The 5,000-nt window shown below is 38.5% G+C and overlaps 1 protein-coding gene across 4 annotated transcripts in view; it reads left to right on the top strand.

The window, feature by feature from the left end:
- LOC123517629 (nephrin-like) overlaps positions 1-5,000 on the top strand; it is a 779,174-nt gene that overhangs the window by 457,929 nt on the left and 316,245 nt on the right. The window lies entirely within an intron of this gene.

Below are 5,000 nucleotides of genomic sequence, written 5' to 3' on the forward strand. Positions count from 1 at the left end.
TTCTCTACTTCTGATTATCTGTATATTTCTCTGGTTTGACTGTCCGTTTGTCTGTTTGTTTGCCTGGTCGTATTCCTTTTTGTTCTTGATTTTTTTTCTCTCTCTGTGTGTGACGTCTACATCTCTATTTATAATTTATACGTCAGTGAGTTTCTCCTTGCGTCCGTCTCTCTCTCTCTCTCTCTCTCTCTCTCTCTCTCTCTCTCTCTCTCTCTCTCTCTCTCTCTGTGAGCGTCGCTAACGATGCCTGATGTGTGCTAACTCCCCTCCATGAATGGGCAAATACGCAGCATTTTGTGAGAGTCATTTATCAGATTATCCTTTTAACATGGTTATTGGCAGGGGTGGAGGCCGGCACAAAATCATAACCCACCACTCGCTTCCCCGTCACTCTCGTCCCAGATATACAAGAAAAAATCCGTGAATGTGGCATTTTATCTATTCTATATCTTATTCATTTATTAATGTTGTTTGGTGGTTTATTTGTCTATTTATTCATTTGTTTGCTTGCTTTATAGTCTATTTAGTTTTATCTTAATGAATCTTTGTTTGTGTTTTATTTATTTATTGATTTACTGATTCATTCTCATTTCGTTTCAATTGATTTCGTGATGTTTTTTTTATTTATTTTTTACTTTTTACTTTGATATGTAGTTATTTCTTATTCATGTTTTTTTTATTTATTCATTTTCTTGTTAATATTGTTTTTTTATTTCTATTTTTTATCTAGTTATTCATCTATTTTTAACTTTTTTTTTTTTTTACTTGTTTATTCATTGCAGTTTTCATCTTTATTTATTTATTTATTTATTTATTTATTTATTGTATTTTATTATTATTTTTTTTTTTTTTTTGTGTGTGTGTGTGTGAATGTTTTAGTTTTGTGTTTTATCTAACCTTTACCAAAGTCCAAATGTCCTTAACCTTTACCGAGGCACAATTTTAAATGCCATTCTTCTGAACTGGAGCGTCTGGTATATAAATTATCAAGTCTACTAGACCTCAATGTGTCTTTGGAATTATTTTTTTCTTATCTTTCTTGGCAGCCCTTCACATGTGGTATTCCCTCGTACAGATTTCACTTCTTCCATCAATACAAGAACTGTGATTAGCTTTTGGTGGCTGGAAGTAAAATTTGATATCTGTATATTTTTAGGCAATGTCTCTCCTTTTCTCTCTCTCTCTCTCTCTCTCTCTCTCTCTCTCTCTCTCTCTCTCTCTCTCTCTCTCTCTCTCTCTCTCTCTCTCTCTCTCTCTCTGGTAGGCAAATTAGGAAAATTAATTCAGAAGCCATGATTAACTTCCAGAACCTTCAATTTAGGTTTTTACTCTCTACTCTTCCAAGATGTGCCTTTTGTTAGCTTATTTATTTATTTTTGTATATTAATTCCTTTGTTCGTCTCAATTTGCTACAGATGACATTTTCAAGATCCACATTCTTGATTTTGGTTGTTTGGGAAGCTCTGATTGAATATAACTTTGTTTCTCCTAGTGGATTTTTTTCTCTTCCTTTAAATATATATGTACATTATCTTGCGTTAGTAGTTTTTGTAATTATATTACAGTTTTTGATTCGTCGTTCCCATTTTCTTATTGTAAGAAGCAACTACATGCATGTTATAAGGTCCCTCTCATCCAGGGCTCTGCTAGTGAATTATTATAATAATGGTATCACTTCGGACTCATTTCTGACTATTCATCCATATCTCCACGGGACAAAATTTTTTGGTAGTGTGTGTGTATCTGTGTGTGTGTGTGTGTGTGTGTGTGTGTGTGTGTGTGTGTGTGTGTGTGTATGTATGTGTGTGTGTGTGTGTGTGTGTGTGTGTGTGTGTGTGTGTGTGTGTGTGTGTGTGTGTGTGTGTGTCTGTGTGTGTAATTCACCTCGGTCGTCTGCTGGTCACCCAGCCAGTCTTCCACATTACGGAGCGATCTCAGAGCTCATAGACCGATCTTCGGGTAGGACTGAGACCACATCAACACACAATATACAGGGAAAGCGAGGCCAGAATCCCTCGAGTTACATCCCGTACTTATTTACTGCTAGATGAACAGGGGCCACACATTAAGAGGCTTGCCTATTTGCCTCGCCGTTTACCGGGACTCGAACCCGGCCCTTTCGATTTTGAGTCGAGCGTGCTAACCACTACACTACGCGGTGTGTGTGTGTGTGTTTCACTGTTTGTTTGATCTGTTGCAGTCTCTGACGAGACAGCCAGACGTTACCCTACGGAACGAGCTCAGAGCTCATTATTTCCGATCTTTGGATAGGCCTGAGACCAGGCACCCACCACACACCGGGACAACAAGGTCACAACTCCTCGATTTACATCCCGTACCTACTCACTGCTATGTGAACCGGGGCTACACGTGAAAGGAGACACACCCAAATATCTCCACCCGGCCGGGGAATCGAACCCCGGTCCTCTGGCTGTGTGTGTGTGTGTGTGTGTGTGTGTGTGTGTGTGTGTGTGTGTGTGTGTGTGTGTGTGTGTGTGTATAAAACAGAGCAGACGGACAAGGACTGAAAAAGCATTAACGATTGCCCTTCCCTTCTCATAAAGTAAATTAAAATAAATAGATAAATGAATAAAATCTAACATTCCCATACGGTAAGAACAGTGTAGGTGCAAAGCTTCTCTGAGACATGTACTCTTATCTGAGTCGGGTTCAAAATGTGCGGAAGTAGAATATTAAAACGCAACATGTGTCAAAGATTTCCCTCGTAAAATGAAAAATAGTGTTTGAGGTCATTAGTAAAGCGAACAATATCACTATCTCAACCTAATGGTAGAAAGTGATATTTTGTTCCTCATAGTTAAAGGTGTATAGAAAAAACTATTCAAAAACTATGATGAAGATGGTAGCTGCATTTTTCGAGGTGCTCTCCTTTTACATACTATATATTCAGAATGTGCAGAGACCAGAGGCTCGCGGCGTCTGGTATGATATGAATCTGAATTTCTTTACCACTGACTAGGGTACATTTAGGGATTTCAGTAAAGACTAGATAGGTGAGGCTTAGACAAGAAATAAGAGTCAAGAAACAAGAACTGAAATGATAGACTACCTACGTAAAAAAATGGTATAGAAAAAGTTGAATATATATATATATATATATATATATATATATATATATATATATATATATATATATATATATATATATATATATATATATATATATATACATATATATGTATGTATATACTGCACATTCACCGACTAGTAGATGTAAATTAAGAGTTAAAAAAGCCCACCACTGATAAGATATTAAACTTCATGGAATGCCAGTACGTGGTGGTGATACCTGCTGTTTTTCTTGTCTTTTTTGTAATACATGAGCACTCTGTCACACTGGAAAATTCACTTCGTGGTATGGGTGAAAGACCAAGTTTAATTAGAAAAATCACCGCAACTTTAATTTTTAGATAAAATTACGTGTACGTGTACCTTTGACATACCAGTAGCCATCGCTATGCCAAATAAACTATGCATATATGTATACCTCGAGGAAAAGCAAATGTACACACACACACACACACACACACACACACACACACACACACACACACACACACACACACACACACACACACAGGCACGAATGTACGCACATATGCGCGATAGGTGTACCATTACCGGATGAAATTTCTATCCCAATGTTTACGAATACTTCACATATTCTCTCTCTCTCTCTCTCTCTCTCTCTCTCTCTCTCTCTCTCTCTCTCTCTCTCTCTCTCTGTGTGTGTGTGTGTGTGTGTGTGTGTGTGTGTGTGTGTGTGTGTGTGTGTGTGTGTGTGTGTGTGTGTGTGTGTGTGTGTGCGTGCGAGCGCGCGCGCGCGCATGTATCATTAGGCAAAAGTAGCACAGCAGCAGCAGCAGCTTCATGTCGGCCTGCGTGCGCTGACCACTTAGTGCGCTTCGGGGAGGGGTTGCCAGATTTATAGTCGATATCGCTAATTCGCTGCTACTTAATCAGGCCGGAGCTTAAATTACGCACGTAATCACTCTAATATCCTAATCGGTGAACAGGTGTGTTAATGGAGAAAGGGAAGGGAGCTTCGTGGGGAGAAACAGGGAGAGTGAGAGGGTGTGAAGAAAAGGTAAAGGGTAAGTGGATAATAAGGGAGGAAAGGAAGAAAAAAGACAATATGAATGTTAATTAAGGTTGTTGAGATTGAGGAAAATACATCTAGTAGCAAAGGAGCGCCGCTGTTTGCTATAAGTTGCTTTGTTTCTGTACTTATAAATAAAAAACAAATAAACCATCTTATATATCGAAGGCGATAGTATCTCAAGACATTAGAATTAGATTGAAGTTGACCTGAATAACACCTCATATATTATACTACTGTGAGTGAACATGTGTCAGAGTGAAGAAAATAGTACCAAAAATATATACATCCTCTCCATTGATAATATTTTCATGCTAATAAAGCATACCCTGCTGTTCACTTGACGTAAATAACGAAGCTTTGTCTTTGCAAGTCGAGAAAGAATTACTGCTGAGTGTGATTTACTGAATTTGCTGATCTATCTGTTTATCTCTGCACCTTTTTCTATCTGTCTCCCCCCCATCTCTCTCTCTCTCTCTCTCTCTCTCTCTCTCTCTCTCTCTCTCTCTCTCTCTCTCTCTCTCTCTCTCTCTCTCTCTCTCATGTGTGGGGTGAAATTCTCCTCACCTCGTTAATTGTATTGTAAAACGAATGGCCTTTCAGCTGAAGCGACGGCGTTTATATAGAACCCTGCGGGAAATGACCTGAAGTGAGGCGGGCTCAGAAATAGTGGCGCCCTTGATGAAAACTAATCAAATGTTTCAAAGTGGACGGCCATTCCAATAGTGATACGCGCAAGTCATTTCCATCCATCCGTCCTGCGCCATCTCTCAGGTGCATTGCAGTGAAATAAATCTCGTGGTTTTTGATGGAATGCGGTTACACTTCGATTTTTCTTATATATATATTTTTTTTCAGTTATATGATAAAAAAAACAAAG

Source organism: Portunus trituberculatus, chromosome 42 (assembly GCF_017591435.1).
Source record: "Portunus trituberculatus isolate SZX2019 chromosome 42, ASM1759143v1, whole genome shotgun sequence".
In the NCBI taxonomy this organism is placed as follows: Eukaryota; Metazoa; Arthropoda; class Malacostraca; order Decapoda; family Portunidae; genus Portunus; species Portunus trituberculatus.